Genomic DNA, 25000 nt, shown 5'->3' on the forward strand with positions numbered 1-25000 from the left:
CGGAAGCTAAGCAGGGTCGGGCCTGGTTAGTACTTGGATGGGAGACCGCCTGGGAATACCAGGTGCTGTAAGCATTTTGTCCACGAGGGTGTGCTCTTGCACTATTTCATCAGCAACACTGCCTTGTATTAAGCATTTAATGATGAATTGACTAAATGTCTGTTTTATCAGACTCACTTTGACTATATATGTTGTAGCAAGAGATTGTTTCTCGCTTACGGCCATACCAGCCTGGGTACGCCCGATCTCGTCTGATCTCGGAAGCTAAGCAGGGTCGGGCCTGGTTAGTACTTGGATGGGAGACCGCCTGGGAATACCAGGTGCTGTAAGCATTTTGTCCACGAGGGTGTGCCCCTGCACTATTTCATCAGCAACACTGCCTTGTAGTAAGCATTTAATGATGAATTGACTAAATGCAGCTTCCTGCCTTTTTAATAGGATCAAATTTCCTTGTGTTTTCAATTAGCATCTGCCTTGTATTTATAAGACAAACAAGAATATTGTTGCTGAATGCAGCTTGTGTGTGCTTTGTGCTCCTTTGCCCTGTTCAAATGATGAAAGGAAATAAAGTTTGTATTTTATCCAACTACCTGTGCTAAAAAGTGATGGGAACAGTGTTTGTAATTTCTTCTACTTTTTCAGTGACACAAAGTTCAAGCTGCTTATCTAATTGGTGAAAATGCAATGTCTGTTTATCACACTCACTTTGACTATATATGTTGTAGCAAGAGATTGTTTCTCGCTTACGGCCATACCAGCCTGGGTACGCCCGATCTCGTCTGATCTCGGAAGCTAAGCAGGGTCGGGCCTGGTTAGTACTTGGATGGGAGACCGCCTGGGAATACCAGGTGCTGTAAGCATTTTGTCCACGAGGGTGTGCTCTTGCACTATTTCATCAGCAACACTGCCTTGTATTAAGCATTTAATGATGAATTGACTAAATGTCTGTTTTATCAGACTCACTTTGACTATATATGTTGTAGCAAGAGATTGTTTCTCGCTTACGGCCATACCAGCCTGGGTACGCCCGATCTCGTCTGATCTCGGAAGCTAAGCAGGGTCGGGCCTGGTTAGTACTTGGATGGGAGACCGCCTGGGAATACCAGGTGCTGTAAGCATTTTGTCCACGAGGGTGTGCTCTTGCACTATTTCATCAGCAACACTGCCTTGTATTAAGCATTTAATGATGAATTGACTAAATGTCTGTTTTATCAGACTCACTTTGACTATATATGTTGTAGCAAGAGATTGTTTCTCGCTTACGGCCATACCAGCCTGGGTACGCCCGATCTCGTCTGATCTCGGAAGCTAAGCAGGGTCGGGCCTGGTTAGTACTTGGATGGGAGACCGCCTGGGAATACCAGGTGCTGGAAGCATTTTGTCCACGAGGGTGTGCCCCTGCACTATTTCATCAGCAACACTGCCTTGTAGTAAGCATTTAATGATGAATTGACTAAATGCAGCTTCCTGCCTTTTTAATAGGATCAAATTTCCTTGTGTTTTCAATTAGCATCTGCCTTGTATTTATAAGACAAACAAGAATATTGTTGCTGAATGCAGCTTGTGTGTGCTTTGTGCTCCTTTGCCCTGTTCAAATGATGAAAGGAAATAAAGTTTGTATTTTATCCAACTACCTGTGCTAAAAAGTGATGGGAACAGTGTTTGTAATTTCTTCTACTTTTTCAGTGACACAAAGTTCAAGCTGCTTATCTAATTGGTGAAAATGCAATGTCTGTTTATCACACTCACTTTGACTATATATGTTGTAGCAAGAGATTGTTTCTCGCTTACGGCCATACCAGCCTGGGTACGCCCGATCTCGTCTGATCTCGGAAGCTAAGCAGGGTCGGGCCTGGTTAGTACTTGGATGGGAGACCGCCTGGGAATACCAGGTGCTGTAAGCATTTTGTCCACGAGGGTGTGCTCTTGCACTATTTCATCAGCAACACTGCCTTGTATTAAGCATTTAATGATGAATTGACTAAATGTCTGTTTTATCAGACTCACTTTGACTATATATGTTGTAGCAAGAGATTGTTTCTCGCTTACGGCCATACCAGCCTGGGTACGCCCGATCTCGTCTGATCTCGGAAGCTAAGCAGGGTCGGGCCTGGTTAGTACTTGGATGGGAGACCGCCTGGGAATACCAGGTGCTGTAAGCATTTTGTCCACGAGGGTGTGCTCTTGCACTATTTCATCAGCAACACTGCCTTGTATTAAGCATTTAATGATGAATTGACTAAATGTCTGTTTTATCAGACTCACTTTGACTATATATGTTGTAGCAAGAGATTGTTTCTCGCTTACGGCCATACCAGCCTGGGTACGCCCGATCTCGTCTGATCTCGGAAGCTAAGCAGGGTCGGGCCTGGTTAGTACTTGGATGGGAGACCGCCTGGGAATACCAGGTGCTGGAAGCATTTTGTCCACGAGGGTGTGCCCCTGCACTATTTCATCAGCAACACTGCCTTGTAGTAAGCATTTAATGATGAATTGACTAAATGCAGCTTCCTGCCTTTTTAATAGGATCAAATTTCCTTGTGTTTTCAATTAGCATCTGCCTTGTATTTATAAGACAAACAAGAATATTGTTGCTGAATGCAGCTTGTGTGTGCTTTGTGCTCCTTTGCCCTGTTCAAATGATGAAAGGAAATAAAGTTTGTATTTTATCCAACTACCTGTGCTAAAAAGTGATGGGAACAGTGTTTGTAATTTCTTCTACTTTTTCAGTGACACAAAGTTCAAGCTGCTTATCTAATTGGTGAAAATGCAATGTCTGTTTATCACACTCACTTTGACTATATATGTTGTAGCAAGAGATTGTTTCTCGCTTACGGCCTTACCAGCCTGGGTACGCCCGATCTCGTCTGATCTCGGAAGCTAAGCAGGGTCGGGCCTGGTTAGTACTTGGATGGGAGACCGCCTGGGAATACCAGGTGCTGTAAGCATTTTGTCCACGAGGGTGTGCTCTTGCACTATTTCATCAGCAACACTGCCTTGTATTAAGCATTTAATGATGAATTGACTAAATGTCTGTTTTATCAGACTCACTTTGACTATATATGTTGTAGCAAGAGATTGTATCTCGCTTACGGCCATACCAGCCTGGGTACGCCCGATCTCGTCTGATCTCGGAAGCTAAGCAGGGTCGGGCCTGGTTAGTACTTGGATGGGAGACCGCCTGGGAATACCAGGTGCTGTAAGCATTTTGTCCACGAGGGTGTGCTCTTGCACTATTTCATCAGCAACACTGCCTTGTATTAAGCATTTAATGATGAATTGACTAAATGTCTGTTTTATCAGACTCACTTTGACTATATATGTTGTAGCAAGAGATTGTTTCTCGCTTACGGCCATACCAGCCTGGGTACGCCCGATCTCGTCTGATCTCGGAAGCTAAGCAGGGTCGGGCCTGGTTAGTACTTGGATGGGAGACCGCCTGGGAATACCAGGTGCTGTAAGCATTTTGTCCACGAGGGTGTGCCCCTGCACTATTTCATCAGCAACACTGCCTTGTAGTAAGCATTTAATGATGAATTGACTAAATGCAGCTTCCTGCCTTTTTAATAGGATCAAATTTCCTTGTGTTTTCAATTAGCATCTGCCTTGTATTTATAAGACAAACAAGAATATTGTTGCTGAATGCAGCTTGTGTGTGCTTTGTGCTCCTTTGCCCTGTTCAAATGATGAAAGGAAATAAAGTTTGTATTTTATCCAACTACCTGTGCTAAAAAGTGATGGGAACAGTGTTTGTAATTTCTTCTACTTTTTCAGTGACACAAAGTTCAAGCTGCTTATCTAATTGGTGAAAATGCAATGTCTGTTTATCACACTCACTTTGACTATATATGTTGTAGCAAGAGATTGTTTCTCGCTTACGGCCATACCAGCCTGGGTACGCCCGATCTCGTCTGATCTCGGAAGCTAAGCAGGGTCGGGCCTGGTTAGTACTTGGATGGGAGACCGCCTGGGAATACCAGGTGCTGTAAGCATTTTGTCCACGAGGGTGTGCTCTTGCACTATTTCATCAGCAACACTGCCTTGTATTAAGCATTTAATGATGAATTGACTAAATGTCTGTTTTATCAGACTCACTTTGACTATATATGTTGTAGCAAGAGATTGTTTCTCGCTTACGGCCATACCAGCCTGGGTACGCCCGATCTCGTCTGATCTCGGAAGCTAAGCAGGGTCGGGCCTGGTTAGTACTTGGATGGGAGACCGCCTGGGAATACCAGGTGCTGTAAGCATTTTGTCCACGAGGGTGTGCCCCTGCACTATTTCATCAGCAACACTGCCTTGTAGTAAGCATTTAATGATGAATTGACTAAATGCAGCTTCCTGCCTTTTTAATAGGATCAAATTTCCTTGTGTTTTCAATTAGCATCTGCCTTGTATTTATAAGACAAACAAGAATATTGTTGCTGAATGCAGCTTGTGTGTGCTTTGTGCTCCTTTGCCCTGTTCAAATGATGAAAGGAAATAAAGTTTGTATTTTATCCAACTACCTGTGCTAAAAAGTGATGGGAACAGTGTTTGTAATTTCTTCTACTTTTTCAGTGACACAAAGTTCAAGCTGCTTATCTAATTGGTGAAAATGCAATGTCTGTTTATCACACTCACTTTGACTATATATGTTGTAGCAAGAGATTGATTCTCGCTTACGGCCTTACCAGCCTGGGTACGCCCGATCTCGTCTGATCTCGGAAGCTAAGCAGGGTCGGGCCTGGTTAGTACTTGGATGGTAGACCGCCTGGGAATACCAGGTGCTGTAAGCATTTTGTCCACGAGGGTGTGCTCTTGCACTATTTCATCAGCAACACTGCCTTGTATTAAGCATTTAATGATGAATTGACTAAATATCTGTTTTATCAGACTCACTTTGACTATATATGTTGTAGCAAGAGATTCTATCTCGCTTACGGCCATACCAGCCTGGGTACGCCCGATCTAGTCTGATCTCGGAAGCTAAGCAGGGTCGGGCCTGGTTAGTACTTGGATGGGAGACCGCCTGGGAATACCAGGTGCTGTAAGCATTTTGTCCACGAGGGTGTGCTCTTGCACTATTTCATCAGCAACACTGCCTTGTATTAAGCATTTAATGATGAATTGACTAAATGTCTGTTTTATCAGACTCACTTTGACTATATATGTTGTAGCAAGAGATTGTTTCTCGCTTACGGCCATACCAGCCTGGGTACGCCCGATCTCGTCTGATCTCGGAAGCTAAGCAGGGTCGGGCCTGGTTAGTACTTGGATGGGAGACCGCCTGGGAATACCAGGTGCTGTAAGCATTTTGTCCACGAGGGTGTGCTCTTGCACTATTTCATCAGCAACACTGCCTTGTATTAAGCATTTAATGATGAATTGACTAAATGTCTGTTTTATCAGACTCACTTTGACTATATATGTTGTAGCAAGAGATTGTATCTCGCTTACGGCCATACCAGCCTGGGTACGCCCGATCTCGTCTGATCTCGGAAGCTAAGCAGGGTCGGGCCTGGTTAGTACTTGGATGGGAGACCGCCTGGGAATACCAGGTGCTGTAAGCATTTTGTCCACGAGGGTGTGCTCTTGCACTATTTCATCAGCAACACTGCCTTGTATTAAGCATTTAATGATGAATTGACTAAATGTCTGTTTTATCAGACTCACTTTGACTATATATGTTGTAGCAAGAGATTGTTTCTCGCTTACGGCCATACCAGCCTGGGGGCGCTAATCCTTGATTGGAGAAGTGACGACAGGTGCGAGTAATTGAGCTGTGAGTGTTTGCTTGAGAGTGTTTGCTCGAGAGCTATTTTCGTTTCTTTTTTGGATTTTGCAATATAATTTATTGTTTTTTCATTTGGATAGTTTTTAGTTTTGTTTAGTTTTCCCCCCCTGCAGTTTTGCTGCCTGGGGGAGGTTTTTTCGCTTTCATTTTTGATTCACAATGACGGACAACATGGCAACGACAAACGGAACGGACAAAGACAACGAAAATGCGCAACGGAAGGAAAACGAAAAAGGAGGAATGAAATATGGAAAAGAATACACGGTGGCAATTGAGTTGGTGGGAGAAGAAAAGATGACGACGATGGAATTACTGCGAGCAATTAAGGAGATGTGTGGAGAGGTGGTGGGATGCCGAATGAAAGGCGAGAAGAAGTATGAAATTACGATGAAAAACGGAAAAGGTAAAGAACGGCTAATGGACGGTTTAAGGATAAAGGACACCAGGATTCTGGCGAGAGATGTGAATGTAAATGAATTGGTGGTGTCTTTTATGAATCTCCCGGTATACATCGAAGACAAAGTTATACTGGACAAGCTGAGTAGCTGGGGAGTAACGGCCGTCTCGGAGATAAGGAGGAGAGTTTGGCCTGGAACGGAGGTGGTTGACGGAACACGGTTTTGTAAAGTTAAATTTACGGAAAAAGTAAAATCATTGCCATATTCCACAAAAATTGAGACGCTGGAAGGAGCTGAATACTTCAGGGTGATCCATGACAAGCAGGTCAGAGTTTGTCGATTGTGCATACAACCTGGGCACATAGTTAAAGATTGCCCTGAATTCAAGTGTTTCAAGTGCGGCAATCAAGGCCATTATGCGAGAGAGTGTGTCGGAGAGAAGGAAAGGAATGTTTGTGGAAGATGCAGAAAGAGATTGGCGGAGTGCAACTGTGGAGAAGTTATGACTGAAGAGGGGAGTCAAGTACTATTCGAGGAAGCAGTTGTATCATCGCAAGAAGGAGAAGAAGATGGAGGAGAGGACGTGGTGGAAGGTGGAGAGACGGAGGAAGGAAGAAGGGAGAAGAAGGAAGACCAGAAGATTAACGAAATTGGGAGCAGTATGGATTCGGAAATAAGAAGGTGGAGTTTTCAGGAGGAGAGGGGAAGTGGATTGGGGGGAAGCACGGTGGACTCACGGGTTTTGGGGGAAAGCACAGCACAAACAAGTACCTCGGGGGGTGAAGAAATGGAGAGGGTTTTAAGTTTAATGACAATAACAGAGACGGGTATGAACACGGGGAGCACAACGACGACAATATATGAGACGGAGATGAACACGGGGAGCACAACGAACATTCCAGAAACGGCGATGAACACGGGGAGCACAACGACGACTACACATGAGACGGAGATGAACATTCCAGAAACGGCGGAGAACACGGGGAGCACAACGAACATTCCAGAATCGGCGATGAACACGGGGAGCACAACGGACGAGGGTGTAAAGAAGAAAAGTTGGCTGGATGAAATGGACTTGGAGGAGATATCGGACTCGGATGATGGGGAAAAGTTTGAAAGAATGAGAGGAGGATACAGGAAGAGGAAAGCAGCGGAGGGGGGGGAGAGAAAGGGTGGAAGAGGAAAGAAACTGGATAAAAGGTAGAGGATAATGAAATTATATTTTATAATTTTATTATTTATTAGTATGGTAACAATAATGTCGATAAATGCGAATGGGTTGAGAACAATAGGAAAATTTAATAGAATAGTACACATAAAGAATTCTGATATTTTATGTATTCAAGAGACGCACTGGGATAATATGTGTGTTTTAGAAATTCAGAAAATATGGAGGGATTTTATTTATGTAAACAATGGTAGGGGGAATTCATGTGGGGTTGCAATTTTAATAAGGAAGGATGTAGTAGAAAATGTGAAGAAGATATATAATGATAATAATGGGAGGATTTTAATTTTAGATTTTGAATATATGAGTAGGGTTTTTAGGATTATAAATATTTATGCGCCGAATAATGAAATAGAGAGAAGGAATTTATTTTTAGAATTAGCGAAATGGTGCAAGGGAAACTGTATTTTAGTTGGGGATTTTAATGTAAAAATGGATAGACTAGATATGACAAGGGGAGCTATTTTTAGAAGTGACGTATCTAGGGGGGTTTTAAGGAAGATGATGGTTGAAAACAATTTAATTGATATATGGAGGGAGGAGAATCCGAATAAGAGAGAATTTTCTAGAAGGCAGGTGGTTTTAGGGGAATTGAAACAGACACGGATAGATTTGGTTTTAGTAAATGAAGGGTTAAGGAATTTTATGAAGGATATTAAATATATTTTTACAACTTTTAGTGATCATGCTGGGTTAACATTTTCGGTGGGGTTAGATAAGGAAAGGAAAGGGGGGGGAATATGGTGTATGAATGCAGGGTATCTAGGTGATGAGGAATACGGGAAACAACTTAAATCTTTGATAGAAGATGAAATGGAGGATAAGCAAAAAGGGAATGATAAGTGCAAGTGGTGGGAAAATGTTAAGGAAAAAATAAAAGTTTTTAGTATTAGATATGCAAGGAAGAAGAGGAGTAGGATGATAAGAGCAGAAAATTATTTAAGAACAAAATTGAATGAAGAAATGAAGAAATGTGATAGTGATCCTGATTATACTATTGAAAAGTTTTTAGATTTAAAAGAAAAATTGAGCAAATGTGAAATAGATAAGTGTAAGGGTGCAATTATAAGAAGTAGGGCAAAATATGTTTTAGAAGGGGAGAAATGTACGTCGTTTTTTCTTGGTTTAGAGAAAACTAAACAGATGAAATCATATATTAGTGAGATTGAAAATGTAAAGGGTGAAGTGGTAAATGATTATGTTGAGATATTAGAAACAGTACAGAATTTTTATAAGGATTTATTTAAGAAAGGGGAGGTGGAGGAGGGGTGTGTAAAAGAGATTTTAAGTAGTGTGGATGTGCAAATTGGTGCTGAGGATAAGCAAATGTGTGATAGGAAGATAACAATGGATGAAGTGAAAGATGCAATTAAGGGTTTACAAATAAATAAAAGTCCTGGAGTAGATGGACTAATTGCAGAGTTTTATAAAATGTATGAAAGTATTTTAGCACCTATTTTATTAGAAGTATATCAATATATGGAAGACAATAATACTGTTTCAGATTCCATGGTGACAGGGCTGATATCGATTTTATATAAAAATAAGGGGAGTAAATTGAAATTAGAAAATTATAGGCCAATTAGTTTGTTAAACTCAGATTATAAGATTTTAGCTAAGATACTGGCAAATAGGATGAAGATGGTTTTAAATGATATTATAGCACCTACACAAAATTATAGTGTGCCTGGAAGAGATATAGCAGATACCATAACTACACTTAGAGATGTGATAAATAAAATGAATAGCGATAAGATGGGGGGAATTGTTTTAAGTATAGATTTTAATAAAGCTTTTGACAGGGTGGAACATGATTTTATGTTTAGGGTACTGGAAAAGTATGGGTTTGGAAATGGAATTATAAGATGGATAAAATTATTATATAGAAAGGCTAAAAGTAGGGTTAAATGTAATGGGGTTTTAACAGATTCTTTTATTCTTGAGAGATCAGTGAGACAGGGGTGCCCTTTATCAGCTTTATTGTTTGTTTTATCGGTAGAACCCTTAGCGGCATACCTTAAAAAAGATCATTTTATAAATTGTGTAGAGACTCCGCAAGGAGGTTTTAGTTTAATTCATCAATATGCAGACGATACAACAATAACAGTTAGAGATGAGGGTAGTGTTAAAAGGGTGATAGAGTGTTTTAAAGTATATGAGAAAGCCTCAGGAGCAAAAGTGAATATGGAGAAGTCAGTAATAATGTATGTTGGGAAGAATAATGAGGGGACTTTTCCTTTTAAGGTGGTAAATGATTATTTTAAGGTGTTAGGTGTGTTTTTAGGGGTGAAGGAACAAGAAGCTAGGGATCTGACATGGAGTGGGGTTATAAACAAAGTTAGGAAGGTGGTAAATATGTGGAGGGGGAGGGCTTTGAAATTAAAAGGGAAAGTAATTGTTGTAAATTCCTTGCTGATGTCAATTTTCATTCATGTCATGAACGTTTTAGATGTACCAGAATGGGTTTTATCTGAAATGAATACGATTTTAGTTGATTTTTTATGGGATGGGAAAGGAGCGAAAATTTCTTTTAAAACTTTGATTGCAGGTTATGAGGAGGGGGGTTTGAAGTTGGTAGATTTAAATGTGAGGAAAAAAGCAATTAGAGTTAAAATGGTACGAAAATATTTATATGGTGAACTAGATTATGGATGGAAAAGATTTTTTAAAGAGTATTTGCAGGAGGTTGGGAGGATGGGGGAAAATGGTTTATTAATGTGTATGAGAAAAGAAATGTTAGCTAATATACCATTGTTTTATAGAGAAGTGTTTGAGGCTTGGGGGGAGTTTTTACCAAATATTTATTATGAGTGTACCATTTTAGACAATATTTTAAATCAGCCAATTTTCTTAAATCCCAAGATACAATATAATAATAAGATGTTGTTTTGTAAATATTTTATGAGGGCTGGGATGAGACAGATTGGGGATATTTTATACGAGGTCATTCCAGGTTTTCTTCCTGTACAAGCGATTTATGATAATGTTTGTGAAGTGGAAGATGAAATAAGCAAAACTACAGTAGATAATATGTATAAGAGAATTTTAGGGTGTATTCCTGAAGAATGGGTGCTTTTAATAAATACAGAGGTGGTTGAGAGAGCTAAGGGTTTACCGGTTTTATATTATGAAAGTAATGGGGAGAAACATGTTTTATCAGGTTTGAAAGTTAAAAAGATTTATGAAAAATGTATTTTAAGAGAGATAAAAGCTCCTGCTTCAGAAAAAGTGTGGTCTAGGGTATTTGTAAATATAGATGTAAAATCAATATGGAAGAATGTCAATGTCAAATATAATTCTATAGAATGTGAAGATAATGATTTTAAATTGAAACATAATAGGATTTTTACGAACGTGGTTTTACATCAAATAAATAGAGACATTAAAAGAGAATGTGATATTTGTGGTACGGAGGTGGAACATTTTATGCACTTTTTTATTGAATGTTGTAGATTACAAGGGTTTCATGAGTTTATAAAGGGGCTTTTAGAACAACATTGGGGAGAAGATATTGTAAATGGGGTTGAGTGGAGGAGGTTGTTTCTATTTGGTATAAATGGAAAAAGCAAAGTTTTTAATATTAATTTGATGAATTTTGTTCTTAGCCATGCTAGATACGCTGTAAGACAAAGAAGGAATTTAGGACATTATGAAGGGAAAATTGTGAGTGTGGAGGTTTTATTTAAAAGTATTTTAGAGAAAGATATTGAACTAATATATAAATATGGAGGATGTAATTTTGAAAAACTGTTTGTGTGGGGGAGCACTTTTATCGAAATTGATCAAAATGGAAAACTTGTTTTTAATTATTAATTGGTTTTATTTTATTTTCTTTTCTTTTTTGATTTTGTAAAAGGATGAATTGTTCATCCTTTTTTATTATTATTGTTTGAATATTGTAAATATTATGTGTTTTTTCATAATAAAAGATAAAAAAAAAAAAAAAAAAGGTACGCCCGATCTCGTCTGATCTCGGAAGCTAAGCAGGGTCGGGCCTGGTTAGTACTTGGATGGGAGACCGCCTGGGAATATCAGGTGCTGTAAGCATTTTGTCCACGAGGGTGTGCCCCTGCACTATTTCATCAGCAACACTGCCTTGTAGTAAGCATTTAATGATGAATTGACTAAATGCAGCTTCCTGCCTTTTTAATAGGATCATATTTCCTTGTGTTTTCAATTAGCATCTGCCTTGTATTTATAAGACAAACAAGAATATTGTTGCTGAATGCAGCTTGTGTGTGCTTTGTGCTCCTTTGCCCTGTTCAAATGATGAAAGGAAATAAAGTTTGTATTTTATCCAACTACCTGTGCTAAAAAGTGATGGGAACAGTGTTTGTAATTTCTTCTACTTTTTCAGTGACACAAAGTTCAAGCTGCTTATCTAATTGGTGAAAATGCAATGTCTGGTTATCACACTCACTTTGACTATATATGTTGTAGCAAGAGATTGTTTCTCGCTTACGGCCATACCAGCCTGGGTACGCCCGATCTCGTCTGATCTCAGAAGCTAAGCAGGGTCGGGCCTGGTTAGTACTTGGATGGGAGACCGCCTGGGAATACCAGGTGCTGTAAGCATTTTGTCCACGAGGGTGTGCTCTTGCACTATTTCATCAGCAACACTGCCTTGTATTAAGCATTTAATGATGAATTGACTAAATGTCTGTTTTATCAGACTCACTTTGACTATATATGTTGTAGCAAGAGATTCTATCTCGCTTACGGCCATACCAGCCTGGGTACGCCCGATCTAGTCTGATCTCGGAAGCTAAGCAGGGTCGGGCCTGGTTAGTACTTGGATGGGAGACCGCCTGGGAATACCAGGTGCTGTAAGCATTTTGTCCACGAGGGTGTGCTCTTGCACTATTTCATCAGCAACACTGCCTTGTATTAAGCATTTAATGATGAATTGACTAAATGTCTGTTTTATCAGACTCACTTTGACTATATATGTTGTAGCAAGAGATTGTATCTCGCTTACGGCCATACCAGCCTGGGTACGCCCGATCTCGTCTGATCTCGGAAGCTAAGCAGGGTCGGGCCTGTTTAGTACTTGGATGGGAGACCGCCTGGGAATACCAGGTGCTGTAAGCATTTTGTCCACGAGGGTGTGCTCTTGCACTATTTCATCAGCAACACTGCCTTGTATTAAGCATTTAATGATGAATTGACTAAATGTCTGTTTTATCAGACTCACTTTGACTATATATGTTGTAGCAAGAGATTGTTTCTCGCTTACGGCCATACCAGCCTGGGTACGCCCGATCTCGTCTGATCTCGGAAGCTAAGCAGGGTCGGGCCTGGTTAGTACTTGGATGGGAGACCGCCTGGGAATACCAGGTGCTGTAAGCATTTTGTCCACGAGGGTGTGCCCCTGCACTATTTCATCAGCAACACTGCCTTGTAGTAAGCATTTAATGATGAATTGACTAAATGCAGCTTCCTGCCTTTTTAATAGGATCATATTTCCTTGTGTTTTCAATTAGCATCTGCCTTGTATTTATAAGACAAACAAGAATATTGTTGCTGAATGCAGCTTGTGTGTGCTTTGTGCTCCTTTGCCCTGTTCAAATGATGAAAGGAAATAAAGTTTGTATTTTATCCAACTACCTGTGCTAAAAAGTGATGGGAACAGTGTTTGTAATTTCTTCTACTTTTTCAGTGACACAAAGTTCAAGCTGCTTATCTAATTGGTGAAAATGCAATGTCTGGTTATCACACTCACTTTGACTATATATGTTGTAGCAAGAGATTGTTTCTCGCTTACGGCCATACCAGCCTGGGTACGCCCGATCTCGTCTGATCTCGGAAGCTAAGCAGGATCGGGCCTGGTTAGTACTTGGATGGGAGACAGCCTGGGAATACCAGGTGCTGTAAGCATTTTGTCCACGAGGGTGTGCTCTTGCACTATTTCATCAGCAACACTGCCTTGTATTAAGCATTTAATGATGAATTGACTAAATGTCTGTTTTATCAGACTCACTTTGACTATATATGTTGTAGCAAGAGATTGTATCTCGCTTACGGCCATACCAGCCTGGGTACGCCCGATCTCGTCTGATCTCGGAAGCTAAGCAGGGTCGGGCCTGGTTAGTACTTGGATGGGAGACCGCCTGGGAATACCAGGTGCTGTAAGCATTTTGTCCACGAGGGTGTGCTCTTGCACTATTTCATCAGCAACACTGCCTTGTATTAAGCATTTAATGATGAATTGACTAAATGTCTGTTTTATCAGACTCACCTTGACTATATATGTTGTAGCAAGAGATTGTATCTCGCTTACGGCCATACCAGCCTGGGTACGCCCGATCTCGTCTGATCTCGGAAGCTAAGCAGGGTCGGGCCTGGTTAGTACTTGGATGGGAGACCGCCTGGGAATACCAGGTGCTGTAAGCATTTTGTCCACGAGGGTGTGCTCTTGCACTATTTCATCAGCAACACTGCCTTGTATTAAGCATTTAATGATGAATTGACTAAATGTCTGTTTTATCAGACTCACTTTGACTATATATGTTGTAGCAAGAGATTGTTTCTCGCTTACGGCCATACCAGCCTGGGTACGCCCGATCTCGTCTGATCTCGGAAGCTAAGCAGGGTCGGGCCTGGTTAGTACTTGGATGGGAGACCGCCTGGGAATACCAGGTGCTGTAAGCATTTTGTCCACGAGGGTGTGCCCCTGCACTATTTCATCAGCAACACTGCCTTGTAGTAAGCATTTAATGATGAATTGACTAAATGCAGCTTCCTGCCTTTTTAATAGGATCAAATTTCCTTGTGTTTTCAATTAGCATCTGCCTTGTATTTATAAGACAAACAAGAATATTGTTGCTGAATGCAGCTTGTGTGTGCTTTGTGCTCCTTTGCCCTGTTCAAATGATGAAAGGAAATAAAGTTTGTATTTTATCCAACTACCTGTGCTAAAAAGTGATGGGAACAGTGTTTGTAATTTCTTCTACTTTTTCAGTGACACAAAGTTCAAGCTGCTTATCTAATTGTTGAAAATGCAATGTCTGTTTATCACACTCACTTTGACTATATATGTTGTAGCAAGAGATTGTTTCTCGCTTACGGCCATACCAGCCTGGGTACGCCCGATCTCGTCTGATCTCGGAAGCTAAGCAGGGTCGGGCCTGGTTAGTACTTGGATGGGAGACCGCCTGGGAATACCAGGTGCTGTAAGCATTTTGTCCACGAGGGTGTGCTCTTGCACTATTTCATCAGCAACACTGCCTTGTATTAAGCATTTAATGATGAATTGACTAAATGTCTGTTTTATCAGACTCACTTTGACTATATATGTTGTAGCAAGAGATTGTTTCTCGCTTACGGCCATACCAGCCTGGGTACGCCCGATCTCGTTTGATCTCGGAAGCTAAGCAGGGTCGGGCCTGGTTAGTACTTGGATGGAGACCGCCTGGGAATACCAGGTGCTGTAAGCATTTTGTCCACGAGGGTGTGCCCCTGCACTATTTCATCAGCAACACTGCCTTGTAGTAAGCATTTAATGATGAATTGACTAAATGCAGCTTCCTGCCTTTTTAATAGGATCATATTTCCTTGTGTTTTCAATTAGCATCTGCCTTGTATTTATAAGACAAACAAGAATATTGTTGCTGAATGCAGCTTGTGTGTGCTTTGTGCTCCTTTGCCCTGTTCAAATGATGAAAGGAAATAAAGTTTGTATTTTATCCAACTACCTGTGCTAAAAAGTGATGGGAACAGTGTTTGTAATTTCTTCTACTTTTTCAGTGACACAAAGTTCAAGCTGCTTATCTAATTGGTGAAAATGCAATGTCTGGTTATCACACTCACTTTGACTATATATGTTGTAGCAAGAGATTGTTTCTCGCTTACGGCCATACCAGCCTGGGTACGCCCGATCTCGTCTGATCTCAGAAGCTAAGCAGGGTCGGGCCTGGTTAGTACTTGGATGGGAGACCGCCTGGGAATACCAGGTGCTGTAAGCATTTTGTCCACGAGGGTGTGCTCTTGCACTATTTCATCAGCAACACTGTCTTGTATTAAGCATTTAATGATGAATTGACTAAATGTCTGTTTTATCAGACTCACTTTGACTATATATGTTGTAGCAAGAGATTGTTTCTCGCTTACGGCCATACCAGCCTGGGTACGCCCGATCTCGTCTGATCTCAGAAGCTAAGCAGGGTCGGGCCTGGTTAGTACTTGGATGGGAGACCGCCTGGGAATACCAGGTGCTGTAAGCATTTTGTCCACGAGGGTGTGCTCTTGCACTATTTCATCAGCAACACTGTCTTGTATTAAGCATTTAATGATGAATTGACTAAATGTCTGTTTTATCAGACTCACTTTGACTATATATGTTGTAGCAAGAGATTCTATCTCGCTTACGGCCATACCAGCCTGGGTACGCCCGATCTAGTCTGATCTCGGAAGCTAAGCAGGGTCGGGCCTGGTTAGTACTTGGATGGGAGACCGCCTGGGAATACCAGGTGCTGTAAGCATTTTGTCCACGAGGGTGTGCTCTTGCACTATTTCATCAGCAACACTGCCTTGTATAAAGCATTTAATGATGAATTGACTAAATGTCTGTTTTATCAGACTCACTTTGACTATATATGTTGTAGCAAGAGATTGTATCTCGCTTACGGCCATACCAGCCTGCGTACGCCCGATCTCGTCTGATCTCGGAATCTAAGCAGGGTCGGGCCTGGTTAGTACTTGGATGGGAGACCGCCTGGGAATACCAGGTGCTGTAAGCATTTTGTCCACGAGGGTGTGCTCTTGCACTATTTCATCAGCAACACTGCCTTGTATTAAGCATTTAATGATGAATTGACTAAATGTCTGTTTTATCAGACTCACTTTGACTATATATGTTGTAGCAAGAGATTGTTTCTCGCTTACGGCCATACCAGCCTGGGTACGCCCGATCTCGTCTGATCTCGGAAGCTAAGCAGGGTCGGGCCTGGTTAGTACTTGGATGGGAGACCGCCTGGGAATACCAGGTGCTGTAAGCATTTTGTCCACGAGGGTGTGCCCCTGCACTATTTCATCAGCAATACTGCCTTGTATTAAGCATTTAATGATGAATTGACTAAATGTCTGTTTTATCAGACTCACTTTGACTATATATGTTGTAGCAAGAGATTGTTTCTCGCTTACGGCCATACCAGCCTGGGTACGCCCGATCTCGTCTGATCTCGGAAGCTAAGCAGGGTCGGGCCTGGTTAGTACTTGGATGGGAGACCGCCTGGGAATACCAGGTGCTGTAAGCATTTTGTCCACGAGGGTGTGCCCCTGCACTATTTCATCAGCAACACTGCCTTGTAGTAAGCATTTAATGATGAATTGACTAAATGCAGCTTCCTGCCTTTTTAATAGGATCATATTTCCTTGTGTTTTCAATTAGCATCTGCCTTGTATTTATAAGACAAACAAGAATATTGTTGCTGAATGCAGCTTGTGTGTGCTTTGTGCTCCTTTGCCCTGTTCAAATGATGAAAGGAAATAAAGTTTGTATTTTATCCAACTACCTGTGCTAAAAAGTGATGGGAACAGTGTTTGTAATTTCTTCTACTTTTTCAGTGACACAAAGTTCAAGCTGCTTATCTAATTGGTGAAAATGCAATGTCTGGTTATCACACTCACTTTGACTATATATGTTGTAGCAAGAGATTGTTTCTCGCTTACGGCCATACCAGCCTGGGTACGCCCGATCTCGTCTGATCTCGGAAGCTAAGCAGGATCGGGCCTGGTTAGTACTTGGATGGGAGACCGCCTGGGAATACCAGGTGCTGTAAGCATTTTGTCCACGAGGGTGTGCTCTTGCACTATTTCATCAGCAACACTGCCTTGTATTAAGCATTTAATGATGAATTGACTAAATGTCTGTTTTATCAGACTCACTTTGACTATATATGTTGTAGCAAGAGATTCTATCTCGCTTACGGCCATACCAGCCTGGGTACGCCCGATCTAGTCTGATCTCGGAAGCTAAGCAGGGTCGGGCCTGGTTAGTACTTGGATGGGAGACCGCCTGGGAATACCAGGTGCTGTAAGCATTTTGTCCACGAGGGTGTGCTCTTGCACTATTTCATCAGCAACACTGCCTTGTATTAAGCATTTAATGATGAATTGACTAAATGTCTGTTTTATCAGACTCACTTTGACTATATATGTTGTAGCAAGAGATTGTATCTCGCTTACGGCCATACCAGCCTGGGTACGCCCGATCTCGTCTGATCTCGGAAGCTAAGCAGGGTCGGGCCTGTTTAGTACTTGGATGGGAGACCGCCTGGGAATACCAGGTGCTGTAAGCATTTTGTCCACGAGGGTGTGCTCTTGCACTATTTCATCAGCAACACTGCCTTGTATTAAGCATTTAATGATGAATTGACTAAATGTCTGTTTTATCAGACTCACTTTGACTATATATGTTGTAGCAAGAGATTGTTTCTCGCTTACGGCCATACCAGCCTGGGTACGCCCGATCTCGTCTGATCTCGGAAGCTAAGCAGGGTCGGGCCTGGTTAGTACTTGGATGGGAGACCGCCTGGGAATACCAGGTGCTGTAAGCATTTTGTCCACGAGGGTGTGCCCCTGCACTATTTCATCAGCAACACTGCCTTGTAGTAAGCATTTAATGATGAATTGACTAAATGCAGCTTCCTGCCTTTTTAATAGGATCATATTTCCTTGTGTTTTCAATTAGCATCTGCCTTGTATTTATAAGACAAACAAGAATATTGTTGCTGAATGCAGCTTGTGTGTGCTTTGTGCTCCTTTGCCCTGTTCAAATGATGAAAGGAAATAAAGTTTGTATTTTATCCAACTACCTGTGCTAAAAAGTGATGGGAACAGTGTTTGTAATTTCTTCTACTTTTTCAGTGACACAAAGTTCAAGCTGCTTATCTAATTGGTGAAAATGCAATGTCTGGTTATCACACTCACTTTGACTATATATGTTGTAGCAAGAGATTGTTTCTCGCTTACGGCCATACCAGCCTGGGTACGCCCGATCTCGTCTGATCTCCGAAGCTAAGCAGGGTCGGGCCTGGTTAGTACTTGGATGGGAGACCGCCTGGGAATACCAGGTGCTGTAAGCATTTTGTCCACGAGGGTGTGCTCTTGCACTATTTCATCAGCAACACTGCCTTGTATTAAGCATTTAATGATGAATTGACTAAATGTCTGTTTTATCAGACTCACTTTGACTATATATGTTGTAGCAAGAGATTGTATCTCGCTTACGGCCATACCAGCCTGGGTACGCCCGATCTCGTCTGATCTCGGAAGCTAAGCAGGGTCGGGCCTGGTTAGTACTTGGATGGGAGACCGCCTGGGAATACCAGGTGCTGTAAGCATTTTGTCCACGAGGGTGTGCCCCTGCACTATTTCATCAGCAACACTGCCTTGTAGTAAGCATTTAATGATGAATTGACTAAATGCAGCTTCCTGCCTTTTTAATAGGATCAAATTTCCTTGTGTTTTCAATTAGCATCTGCCTTGTATTTATAAGACAAACAAGAATATTGTTGCTGAATGCAGCTTGTGTGTGCTTTGTGCTCCTTTGCCCTGTTCAAATGATGAAAGGAAATAAAGTTTGTATTTTATCCAACTACCTGTGCTAAAAAGTGATGGGAACAGTGTTTGTAATTTCTTCTACTTTTTCAGTGACACAAAGTTCAAGCTGCTTATCTAATTGTTGAAAATGCAATGTCTGTTTATCACACTCACTTTGACTATATATGTTGTAGCAAGAGATTGTTTCTCGCTTACGGCCATACCAGCCTGGGTACGCCCGATCTCGTCTGATCTCGGAAGCTAAGCAGGGTCGGGCCTGGTTAGTACTTGGATGGGAGACCGCCTGGGAATACCAGGTGCTGTAAGCATTTTGTCCACGAGGGTGTGCTCTTGCACTATTTCATCAGCAACACTGCCTTGTATTAAGCATTTAATGATGAATTGACTAAATGTCTGTTTTATCAGACTCACTTTGACTATATATGTTGTAGCAAGAGATTGTTTCTCGCTTACGGCCATACCAGCCTGGGTACGCCCGATCTCGTTTGATCTCGGAAGCTAAGCAGGGTCGGGCCTGGTTAGTACTTGGATGGAGACCGCCTGGGAATACCAGGTGCTGTAAGCATTTTGTCCACGAGGGTGTGCCCCTGCACTATTTCATCAGCAACACTGCCTTGTAGTAAGCATTTAATGATGAATTGACTAAATGCAGCTTCCTGCCTTTTTAATAGGATCATATTTCCTTGTGTTTTCAATTAGCATCTGCCTTGTATTTATAAGACAAACAAGAATATTGTTGCTGAATGCAGCTTGTGTGTGCTTTGTGCTCCTTTGCCCTGTTCAAATGATGAAAGGAAATAAAGTTTGTATTTTATCCAACTACCTGTGCTAAAAAGTGATGGGAACAGTGTTTGTAATTTCTTCTACTTTTTCAGTGACACAAAGTTCAAGCTGCTTATCTAATTGGTGAAAATGCAATGTCTGGTTATCACACTCACTTTGACTATATATGTTGTAGCAAGAGATTGTTTCTCGCTTACGGCCATACCAGCCTGGGTACGCCCGATCTCGTCTGATCTCAGAAGCTAAGCAGGGTCGGGCCTGGTTAGTACTTGGATGGGAGACCGCCTGGGAATACCAGGTGCTGTAAGCATTTTGTCCACGAGGGTGTGCTCTTGCACTATTTCATCAGCAACACTGTCTTGTATTAAGCATTTAATGATGAATTGACTAAATGTCTGTTTTATCAGACTCACTTTGACTATATATGTTGTAGCAAGAGATTGTTTCTCGCTTACGGCCATACCAGCCTGGGTACGCCCGATCTCGTCTGATCTCAGAAGCTAAGCAGGGTCGGGCCTGGTTAGTACTTGGATGGGAGACCGCCTGGGAATACCAGGTGCTGTAAGCATTTTGTCCACGAGGGTGTGCTCTTGCACTATTTCATCAGCAACACTGTCTTGTATTAAGCATTTAATGATGAATTGACTAAATGTCTGTTTTATCAGACTCACTTTGACTATATATGTTGTAGCAAGAGATTCTATCTCGCTTACGGCCATACCAGCCTGGGTACGCCCGATCTAGTCTGATCTCGGAAGCTAAGCAGGGTCGGGCCTGGTTAGTACTTGGATGGGAGACCGCCTGGGAATACCAGGTGCTGTAAGCATTTTGTCCACGAGGGTGTGCTCTTGCACTATTTCATCAGCAACACTGCCTTGTATAAAGCATTTAATGATGAATTGACTAAATGTCTGTTTTATCAGACTCACTTTGACTATATATGTTGTAGCAAGAGATTGTATCTCGCTTACGGCCATACCAGCCTGGGTACGCCCGATCTCGTCTGATCTCGGAAGCTAAGCAGGGTCGGGCCTGGTTAGTACTTGGATGGGAGACCGCCTGGGAATACCAGGTGCTGTAAGCATTTTGTCCACGAGGGTGTGCTCTTGCACTATTTCATCAGCAACACTGCCTTGTATTAAGCATTTAATGATGAATTGACTAAATGTCTGTTTTATCAGACTCACTTTGACTATATATGTTGTAGCAAGAGATTGTTTCTCGCTTACGGCCATACCAGCCTGGGTACGCCCGATCTCGTCTGATCTCGGAAGCTAAGCAGGGTCGGGCCTGGTTAGTACTTGGATGGGAGACCGCCTGGGAATACCAGGTGCTGTAAGCATTTTGTCCACGAGGGTGTGCCCCTGCACTATTTCATCAGCAATACTGCCTTGTATTAAGCATTTAATGATGAATTGACTAAATGTCTGTTTTATCAGACTCACTTTGACTATATATGTTGTAGCAAGAGATTGTTTCTCGCTTACGGCCATACCAGCCTGGGTACGCCCGATCTCGTCTGATCTCGGAAGCTAAGCAGGGTCGGGCCTGGTTAGTACTTGGATGGGAGACCGCCTGGGAATACCAGGTGCTGTAAGCATTTTGTCCACGAGGGTGTGCCCCTGCACTATTTCATCAGCAACACTGCCTTGTAGTAAGCATTTAATGATGAATTGACTAAATGCAGCTTCCTGCCTTTTTAATAGGATCATATTTCCTTGTGTTTTCAATTAGCATCTGCCTTGTATTTATAAGACAAACAAGAATATTGTTGCTGAATGCAGCTTGTGTGTGCTTTGTGCTCCTTTGCCCTGTTCAAATGATGAAAGGAAATAAAGTTTGTATTTTATCCAACTACCTGTGCTAAAAAGTGATGGGAACAGTGTTTGTAATTTCTTCTACTTTTTCAGTGACACAAAGTTCAAGCTGCTTATCTAATTGGTGAAAATGCAATGTCTGGTTATCACACTCACTTTGACTATATATGTTGTAGCAAGAGATTGTTTCTCGCTTACGGCCATACCAGCCTGGGTACGCCCGATCTCGTCTGATCTCGGAAGCTAAGCAGGATCGGGCCTGGTTAGTACTTGGATGGGAGACCGCCTGGGAATACCAGGTGCTGTAAGCATTTTGTCCACGAGGGTGTGCTCTTGCACTATTTCATCAGCAACACTGCCTTGTATTAAGCATTTAATGATGAATTGACTAAATGTCTGTTTTATCAGACTCACTTTGACTATATATGTTGTAGCAAGAGATTCTATCTCGCTTACGGCCATACCAGCCTGGGTACGCCCGATCTAGTCTGATCTCGGAAGCTAAGCAGGGTCGGGCCTGGTTAGTACTTGGATGGGAGACCGCCTGGGAATACCAGGTGCTGTAAGCATTTTGTCCACGAGGGTGTGCTCTTGCACTATTTCATCAGCAACACTGCCTTGTATTAAGCATTTAATGATGAATTGACTAAATGTCTGTTTTATCAGACTCACTTTGACTATATATGTTGTAGCAAGAGATTGTATCTCGCTTACGGCCATACCAGCCTGGGTACGCCCGATCTCGTCTGATCTCGGAAGCTAAGCAGGGTCGGGCCTGTTTAGTACTTGGATGGGAGACCGCCTGGGAATACCAGGTGCTGTAAGCATTTTGTCCACGAGGGTGTGCTCTTGCACTATTTCATCAGCAACACTGCCTTGTATTAAGCATTTAATGATGAATTGACTAAATGTCTGTTTTATCAGACTCACTTTGACTATATATGTTGTAGCAAGAGATTGTTTCTCGCTTACGGCCATACCAGCCTGGGTACGCCCGATCTCGTCTGATCTCGGAAGCTAAGCAGGGTCGGGCCTGGTTAGTACTTGGATGGGAGACCGCCTGGGAATACCAGGTGCTGTAAGCATTTTGTCCACGAGGGTGTGCCCCTGCACTATTTCATCAGCAACACTGCCTTGTAGTAAGCATTTAATGATGAATTGACTAAATGCAGCTTCCTGCCTTTTTAATAGGATCATATTTCCTTGTGTTTTCAATTAGCATCTGCCTTGTATTTATAAGACAAACAAGAATATTGTTGCTGAATGCAGCTTGTGTGTGCTTTGTGCTCCTTTGCCCTGTTCAAATGATGAAAGGAAATAAAGTTTGTATTTTATCCAACTACCTGTGCTAAAAAGTGATGGGAACAGTGTTTGTAATTTCTTCTACTTTTTCAGTGACACAAAGTTCAAGCTGCTTATCTAATTGGTGAAAATGCAATGTCTGGTTATCACACTCACTTTGACTATATATGTTGTAGCAAGAGATTGTTTCTCGCTTACGGCCATACCAGCCTGGGTACGCCCGATCTCGTCTGATCTCCGAAGCTAAGCAGGGTCGGGCCTGGTTAGTACTTGGATGGGAGACCGCCTGGGAATACCAGGTGCTGTAAGCATTTTGTCCACGAGGGTGTGCTCTTGCACTATTTCATCAGCAACACTGCCTTGTATTAAGCATTTAATGATGAATTGACTAAATGTCTGTTTTATCAGACTCACTTTGACTATATATGTTGTAGCAAGAGATTGTATCTCGCTTACGGCCATACCAGCCTGGGTACGCCCGATCTCGTCTGATCTCGGAAGCTAAGCAGGGTCGGGCCTGGTTAGTACTTGGATGGGAGACCGCCTGGGAATACCAGGTGCTGTAAGCATTTTGTCCACGAGGGTGTGCTCTTGCACTATTTCATCAGCAACACTGCCTTGTATTAAGCATTTAATGATGAATTGACTAAATGTCTGTTTTATCAGACTCACCTTGACTATATATGTTGTAGCAAGAGATTGTATCTCGCTTACGGCCATACCAGCCTGGGTACGCCCGATCTCGTCTGATCTCGGAAGCTAAGCAGGGTCGGGCCTGGTTAGTACTTGGATGGGAGACCGCCTGGGAATACCAGGTGCTGTAAGCATTTTGTCCACGAGGGTGTGCTCTTGCACTATTTCATCAGCAACACTGCCTTGTATTAAGCATTTAATGATGAATTGACTAAATGTCTGTTTTATCAGACTCACTTTGACTATATATGTTGTAGCAAGAGATTGTTTCTCGCTTACGGCCATACCAGCCTGGGTACGCCCGATCTCGTCTGATCTCGGAAGCTAAGCAGGGTCGGGCCTGGTTAGTACTTGGATGGGAGACCGCCTGGGAATACCAGGTGCTGTAAGCATTTTGTCCACGAGGGTGTGCCCCTGCACTATTTCATCAGCAACACTGCCTTGTAGTAAGCATTTAATGATGAATTGACTAAATGCAGCTTCCTGCCTTTTTAATAGGATCAAATTTCCTTGTGTTTTCAATTAGCATCTGCCTTGTATTTATAAGACAAACAAGAATATTGTTGCTGAATGCAGCTTGTGTGTGCTTTGTGCTCCTTTGCCCTGTTCAAATGATGAAAGGAAATAAAGTTTGTATTTTATCCAACTACCTGTGCTAAAAAGTGATGGGAACAGTGTTTGTAATTTCTTCTACTTTTTCAGTGACACAAAGTTCAAGCTGCTTATCTAATTGTTGAAAATGCAATGTCTGTTTATCACACTCACTTTGACTATATATGTTGTAGCAAGAGATTGTTTCTCGCTTACGGCCATACCAGCCTGGGTACGCCCGATCTCGTCTGATCTCGGAAGCTAAGCAGGGTCGGGCCTGGTTAGTACTTGGATGGGAGACCGCCTGGGAATACCAGGTGCTGTAAGCATTTTGTCCACGAGGGTGTGCTCTTGCACTATTTCATCAGCAACACTGCCTTGTATTAAGCATTTAATGATGAATTGACTAAATGTCTGTTTTATCAGACTCACTTTGACTATATATGTTGTAGCAAGAGATTGTTTCTCGCTTACGGCCATACCAGCCTGGGTACGCCCGATCTCGTTTGATCTCGGAAGCTAAGCAGGGTCGGGCCTGGTTAGTACTTGGATGGAGACCGCCTGGGAATACCAGGTGCTGTAAGCATTTTGTCCACGAGGGTGTGCCCCTGCACTATTTCATCAGCAACACTGCCTTGTAGTAAGCATTTAATGATGAATTGACTAAATGCAGCTTCCTGCCTTTTTAATAGGATCATATTTCCTTGTGTTTTCAATTAGCATCTGCCTTGTATTTATAAGACAAACAAGAATATTGTTGCTGAATGCAGCTTGTGTGTGCTTTGTGCTCCTTTGCCCTGTTCAAATGATGAAAGGAAATAAAGTTTGTATTTTATCCAACTACCTGTGC

At 42.1% G+C, this 25000-nt stretch overlaps 57 non-coding genes across 57 annotated transcripts in view; all 57 read left to right on the plus strand.

Moving 5' to 3' along the window:
* Nucleotides 1-74, plus strand: part of LOC145887136 (5S ribosomal RNA) — a 119-nt gene extending 45 nt beyond the window's left edge. Inside the window, exon 1 of the ribosomal RNA XR_014398723.1 lies at nt 1-74. This exon is cut by the window's left edge and continues 45 nt beyond it. This is a non-coding gene — a ribosomal RNA (5S ribosomal RNA).
* Nucleotides 75-213: 139 nt separating this feature from the next.
* Nucleotides 214-332, plus strand: LOC145887147 (5S ribosomal RNA). Its single transcript, XR_014398735.1, has one exon. It is a non-coding gene; the product is annotated as a 5S ribosomal RNA (ribosomal RNA).
* Nucleotides 333-741: 409 nt separating this feature from the next.
* LOC145887158 (5S ribosomal RNA) lies at nt 742-860 on the plus strand. The gene has a single exon (XR_014398747.1). It is a non-coding gene; the product is annotated as a 5S ribosomal RNA (ribosomal RNA).
* Nucleotides 861-999: 139 nt separating this feature from the next.
* On the plus strand, nt 1000-1118 carry LOC145887169 (5S ribosomal RNA). The gene has a single exon (XR_014398758.1). It is a non-coding gene; the product is annotated as a 5S ribosomal RNA (ribosomal RNA).
* A 139-nt stretch (nt 1119-1257) lies between these two features.
* On the plus strand, nt 1258-1376 carry LOC145885725 (5S ribosomal RNA). Its single transcript, XR_014397309.1, has one exon. It is a non-coding gene; the product is annotated as a 5S ribosomal RNA (ribosomal RNA).
* Nucleotides 1377-1785: 409 nt separating this feature from the next.
* On the plus strand, nt 1786-1904 carry LOC145887180 (5S ribosomal RNA). The gene has a single exon (XR_014398769.1). It is a non-coding gene; the product is annotated as a 5S ribosomal RNA (ribosomal RNA).
* Nucleotides 1905-2043: 139 nt separating this feature from the next.
* On the plus strand, nt 2044-2162 carry LOC145887191 (5S ribosomal RNA). Its single transcript, XR_014398780.1, has one exon. It is a non-coding gene; the product is annotated as a 5S ribosomal RNA (ribosomal RNA).
* Nucleotides 2163-2301: 139 nt separating this feature from the next.
* LOC145885726 (5S ribosomal RNA) lies at nt 2302-2420 on the plus strand. The gene has a single exon (XR_014397310.1). It is a non-coding gene; the product is annotated as a 5S ribosomal RNA (ribosomal RNA).
* A 409-nt stretch (nt 2421-2829) lies between these two features.
* On the plus strand, nt 2830-2948 carry LOC145884045 (5S ribosomal RNA). The gene has a single exon (XR_014395624.1). It is a non-coding gene; the product is annotated as a 5S ribosomal RNA (ribosomal RNA).
* Nucleotides 2949-3087: 139 nt separating this feature from the next.
* Nucleotides 3088-3206, plus strand: LOC145887202 (5S ribosomal RNA). Its single transcript, XR_014398791.1, has one exon. It is a non-coding gene; the product is annotated as a 5S ribosomal RNA (ribosomal RNA).
* Nucleotides 3207-3345: 139 nt separating this feature from the next.
* LOC145887213 (5S ribosomal RNA) lies at nt 3346-3464 on the plus strand. Its single transcript, XR_014398802.1, has one exon. It is a non-coding gene; the product is annotated as a 5S ribosomal RNA (ribosomal RNA).
* Nucleotides 3465-3873: 409 nt separating this feature from the next.
* Nucleotides 3874-3992, plus strand: LOC145887224 (5S ribosomal RNA). Its single transcript, XR_014398813.1, has one exon. It is a non-coding gene; the product is annotated as a 5S ribosomal RNA (ribosomal RNA).
* A 139-nt stretch (nt 3993-4131) lies between these two features.
* On the plus strand, nt 4132-4250 carry LOC145887236 (5S ribosomal RNA). Its single transcript, XR_014398825.1, has one exon. It is a non-coding gene; the product is annotated as a 5S ribosomal RNA (ribosomal RNA).
* Nucleotides 4251-4659: 409 nt separating this feature from the next.
* LOC145886567 (5S ribosomal RNA) lies at nt 4660-4778 on the plus strand. Its single transcript, XR_014398152.1, has one exon. It is a non-coding gene; the product is annotated as a 5S ribosomal RNA (ribosomal RNA).
* Nucleotides 4779-4917: 139 nt separating this feature from the next.
* On the plus strand, nt 4918-5036 carry LOC145885655 (5S ribosomal RNA). Its single transcript, XR_014397238.1, has one exon. It is a non-coding gene; the product is annotated as a 5S ribosomal RNA (ribosomal RNA).
* A 139-nt stretch (nt 5037-5175) lies between these two features.
* On the plus strand, nt 5176-5294 carry LOC145887247 (5S ribosomal RNA). The gene has a single exon (XR_014398836.1). It is a non-coding gene; the product is annotated as a 5S ribosomal RNA (ribosomal RNA).
* A 139-nt stretch (nt 5295-5433) lies between these two features.
* On the plus strand, nt 5434-5552 carry LOC145887258 (5S ribosomal RNA). The gene has a single exon (XR_014398847.1). It is a non-coding gene; the product is annotated as a 5S ribosomal RNA (ribosomal RNA).
* A 6306-nt stretch (nt 5553-11858) lies between these two features.
* On the plus strand, nt 11859-11977 carry LOC145885409 (5S ribosomal RNA). Its single transcript, XR_014396990.1, has one exon. It is a non-coding gene; the product is annotated as a 5S ribosomal RNA (ribosomal RNA).
* A 139-nt stretch (nt 11978-12116) lies between these two features.
* LOC145885656 (5S ribosomal RNA) lies at nt 12117-12235 on the plus strand. Its single transcript, XR_014397239.1, has one exon. It is a non-coding gene; the product is annotated as a 5S ribosomal RNA (ribosomal RNA).
* Nucleotides 12236-12374: 139 nt separating this feature from the next.
* LOC145882746 (5S ribosomal RNA) lies at nt 12375-12493 on the plus strand. The gene has a single exon (XR_014394314.1). It is a non-coding gene; the product is annotated as a 5S ribosomal RNA (ribosomal RNA).
* Nucleotides 12494-12632: 139 nt separating this feature from the next.
* On the plus strand, nt 12633-12751 carry LOC123738045 (5S ribosomal RNA). The gene has a single exon (XR_006767338.2). It is a non-coding gene; the product is annotated as a 5S ribosomal RNA (ribosomal RNA).
* Nucleotides 12752-13160: 409 nt separating this feature from the next.
* On the plus strand, nt 13161-13279 carry LOC123738137 (5S ribosomal RNA). Its single transcript, XR_006767429.2, has one exon. It is a non-coding gene; the product is annotated as a 5S ribosomal RNA (ribosomal RNA).
* Nucleotides 13280-13418: 139 nt separating this feature from the next.
* On the plus strand, nt 13419-13537 carry LOC145887279 (5S ribosomal RNA). Its single transcript, XR_014398868.1, has one exon. It is a non-coding gene; the product is annotated as a 5S ribosomal RNA (ribosomal RNA).
* A 139-nt stretch (nt 13538-13676) lies between these two features.
* On the plus strand, nt 13677-13795 carry LOC145887290 (5S ribosomal RNA). The gene has a single exon (XR_014398879.1). It is a non-coding gene; the product is annotated as a 5S ribosomal RNA (ribosomal RNA).
* A 139-nt stretch (nt 13796-13934) lies between these two features.
* LOC145887300 (5S ribosomal RNA) lies at nt 13935-14053 on the plus strand. The gene has a single exon (XR_014398891.1). It is a non-coding gene; the product is annotated as a 5S ribosomal RNA (ribosomal RNA).
* Nucleotides 14054-14462: 409 nt separating this feature from the next.
* Nucleotides 14463-14581, plus strand: LOC145887311 (5S ribosomal RNA). The gene has a single exon (XR_014398902.1). It is a non-coding gene; the product is annotated as a 5S ribosomal RNA (ribosomal RNA).
* Nucleotides 14582-14720: 139 nt separating this feature from the next.
* Nucleotides 14721-14838, plus strand: LOC145850859 (5S ribosomal RNA). The gene has a single exon (XR_014372708.1). It is a non-coding gene; the product is annotated as a 5S ribosomal RNA (ribosomal RNA).
* A 409-nt stretch (nt 14839-15247) lies between these two features.
* On the plus strand, nt 15248-15366 carry LOC145885410 (5S ribosomal RNA). The gene has a single exon (XR_014396991.1). It is a non-coding gene; the product is annotated as a 5S ribosomal RNA (ribosomal RNA).
* A 139-nt stretch (nt 15367-15505) lies between these two features.
* LOC145885411 (5S ribosomal RNA) lies at nt 15506-15624 on the plus strand. Its single transcript, XR_014396992.1, has one exon. It is a non-coding gene; the product is annotated as a 5S ribosomal RNA (ribosomal RNA).
* A 139-nt stretch (nt 15625-15763) lies between these two features.
* LOC145885657 (5S ribosomal RNA) lies at nt 15764-15882 on the plus strand. The gene has a single exon (XR_014397240.1). It is a non-coding gene; the product is annotated as a 5S ribosomal RNA (ribosomal RNA).
* A 139-nt stretch (nt 15883-16021) lies between these two features.
* LOC145887295 (5S ribosomal RNA) lies at nt 16022-16140 on the plus strand. The gene has a single exon (XR_014398885.1). It is a non-coding gene; the product is annotated as a 5S ribosomal RNA (ribosomal RNA).
* Nucleotides 16141-16279: 139 nt separating this feature from the next.
* Nucleotides 16280-16398, plus strand: LOC145887322 (5S ribosomal RNA). Its single transcript, XR_014398913.1, has one exon. It is a non-coding gene; the product is annotated as a 5S ribosomal RNA (ribosomal RNA).
* Nucleotides 16399-16537: 139 nt separating this feature from the next.
* LOC145887333 (5S ribosomal RNA) lies at nt 16538-16656 on the plus strand. Its single transcript, XR_014398924.1, has one exon. It is a non-coding gene; the product is annotated as a 5S ribosomal RNA (ribosomal RNA).
* A 409-nt stretch (nt 16657-17065) lies between these two features.
* Nucleotides 17066-17184, plus strand: LOC145882644 (5S ribosomal RNA). The gene has a single exon (XR_014394212.1). It is a non-coding gene; the product is annotated as a 5S ribosomal RNA (ribosomal RNA).
* Nucleotides 17185-17323: 139 nt separating this feature from the next.
* LOC145885658 (5S ribosomal RNA) lies at nt 17324-17442 on the plus strand. The gene has a single exon (XR_014397241.1). It is a non-coding gene; the product is annotated as a 5S ribosomal RNA (ribosomal RNA).
* Nucleotides 17443-17581: 139 nt separating this feature from the next.
* On the plus strand, nt 17582-17700 carry LOC145882747 (5S ribosomal RNA). The gene has a single exon (XR_014394315.1). It is a non-coding gene; the product is annotated as a 5S ribosomal RNA (ribosomal RNA).
* Nucleotides 17701-17839: 139 nt separating this feature from the next.
* LOC145887345 (5S ribosomal RNA) lies at nt 17840-17958 on the plus strand. The gene has a single exon (XR_014398936.1). It is a non-coding gene; the product is annotated as a 5S ribosomal RNA (ribosomal RNA).
* Nucleotides 17959-18367: 409 nt separating this feature from the next.
* Nucleotides 18368-18486, plus strand: LOC145886073 (5S ribosomal RNA). Its single transcript, XR_014397657.1, has one exon. It is a non-coding gene; the product is annotated as a 5S ribosomal RNA (ribosomal RNA).
* Nucleotides 18487-18625: 139 nt separating this feature from the next.
* On the plus strand, nt 18626-18744 carry LOC145887356 (5S ribosomal RNA). The gene has a single exon (XR_014398947.1). It is a non-coding gene; the product is annotated as a 5S ribosomal RNA (ribosomal RNA).
* Nucleotides 18745-19153: 409 nt separating this feature from the next.
* On the plus strand, nt 19154-19272 carry LOC145887367 (5S ribosomal RNA). The gene has a single exon (XR_014398958.1). It is a non-coding gene; the product is annotated as a 5S ribosomal RNA (ribosomal RNA).
* Nucleotides 19273-19411: 139 nt separating this feature from the next.
* On the plus strand, nt 19412-19529 carry LOC145850860 (5S ribosomal RNA). The gene has a single exon (XR_014372709.1). It is a non-coding gene; the product is annotated as a 5S ribosomal RNA (ribosomal RNA).
* A 409-nt stretch (nt 19530-19938) lies between these two features.
* Nucleotides 19939-20057, plus strand: LOC145885412 (5S ribosomal RNA). The gene has a single exon (XR_014396993.1). It is a non-coding gene; the product is annotated as a 5S ribosomal RNA (ribosomal RNA).
* A 139-nt stretch (nt 20058-20196) lies between these two features.
* Nucleotides 20197-20315, plus strand: LOC145885414 (5S ribosomal RNA). Its single transcript, XR_014396995.1, has one exon. It is a non-coding gene; the product is annotated as a 5S ribosomal RNA (ribosomal RNA).
* Nucleotides 20316-20454: 139 nt separating this feature from the next.
* LOC145885659 (5S ribosomal RNA) lies at nt 20455-20573 on the plus strand. The gene has a single exon (XR_014397242.1). It is a non-coding gene; the product is annotated as a 5S ribosomal RNA (ribosomal RNA).
* Nucleotides 20574-20712: 139 nt separating this feature from the next.
* LOC145887378 (5S ribosomal RNA) lies at nt 20713-20831 on the plus strand. Its single transcript, XR_014398969.1, has one exon. It is a non-coding gene; the product is annotated as a 5S ribosomal RNA (ribosomal RNA).
* A 139-nt stretch (nt 20832-20970) lies between these two features.
* Nucleotides 20971-21089, plus strand: LOC145887389 (5S ribosomal RNA). Its single transcript, XR_014398980.1, has one exon. It is a non-coding gene; the product is annotated as a 5S ribosomal RNA (ribosomal RNA).
* A 139-nt stretch (nt 21090-21228) lies between these two features.
* On the plus strand, nt 21229-21347 carry LOC145887399 (5S ribosomal RNA). Its single transcript, XR_014398990.1, has one exon. It is a non-coding gene; the product is annotated as a 5S ribosomal RNA (ribosomal RNA).
* Nucleotides 21348-21756: 409 nt separating this feature from the next.
* Nucleotides 21757-21875, plus strand: LOC145882655 (5S ribosomal RNA). The gene has a single exon (XR_014394223.1). It is a non-coding gene; the product is annotated as a 5S ribosomal RNA (ribosomal RNA).
* Nucleotides 21876-22014: 139 nt separating this feature from the next.
* LOC145885660 (5S ribosomal RNA) lies at nt 22015-22133 on the plus strand. Its single transcript, XR_014397243.1, has one exon. It is a non-coding gene; the product is annotated as a 5S ribosomal RNA (ribosomal RNA).
* A 139-nt stretch (nt 22134-22272) lies between these two features.
* On the plus strand, nt 22273-22391 carry LOC145882748 (5S ribosomal RNA). Its single transcript, XR_014394316.1, has one exon. It is a non-coding gene; the product is annotated as a 5S ribosomal RNA (ribosomal RNA).
* A 139-nt stretch (nt 22392-22530) lies between these two features.
* Nucleotides 22531-22649, plus strand: LOC145887410 (5S ribosomal RNA). Its single transcript, XR_014399001.1, has one exon. It is a non-coding gene; the product is annotated as a 5S ribosomal RNA (ribosomal RNA).
* Nucleotides 22650-23058: 409 nt separating this feature from the next.
* LOC145886074 (5S ribosomal RNA) lies at nt 23059-23177 on the plus strand. Its single transcript, XR_014397658.1, has one exon. It is a non-coding gene; the product is annotated as a 5S ribosomal RNA (ribosomal RNA).
* A 139-nt stretch (nt 23178-23316) lies between these two features.
* LOC145887421 (5S ribosomal RNA) lies at nt 23317-23435 on the plus strand. The gene has a single exon (XR_014399012.1). It is a non-coding gene; the product is annotated as a 5S ribosomal RNA (ribosomal RNA).
* Nucleotides 23436-23574: 139 nt separating this feature from the next.
* On the plus strand, nt 23575-23693 carry LOC145887431 (5S ribosomal RNA). The gene has a single exon (XR_014399022.1). It is a non-coding gene; the product is annotated as a 5S ribosomal RNA (ribosomal RNA).
* A 139-nt stretch (nt 23694-23832) lies between these two features.
* On the plus strand, nt 23833-23951 carry LOC145887442 (5S ribosomal RNA). Its single transcript, XR_014399033.1, has one exon. It is a non-coding gene; the product is annotated as a 5S ribosomal RNA (ribosomal RNA).
* Nucleotides 23952-24360: 409 nt separating this feature from the next.
* On the plus strand, nt 24361-24479 carry LOC145887454 (5S ribosomal RNA). Its single transcript, XR_014399045.1, has one exon. It is a non-coding gene; the product is annotated as a 5S ribosomal RNA (ribosomal RNA).
* A 139-nt stretch (nt 24480-24618) lies between these two features.
* On the plus strand, nt 24619-24736 carry LOC145850861 (5S ribosomal RNA). The gene has a single exon (XR_014372710.1). It is a non-coding gene; the product is annotated as a 5S ribosomal RNA (ribosomal RNA).
* Nucleotides 24737-25000: the final 264 nt, after the last annotated feature.

Source organism: Salmo salar, chromosome 08, assembly GCF_965601325.2.
Source record: "Salmo salar chromosome 08, fSalSal1, whole genome shotgun sequence".
Taxonomy (NCBI): domain Eukaryota; kingdom Metazoa; phylum Chordata; class Actinopteri; order Salmoniformes; family Salmonidae; genus Salmo; species Salmo salar.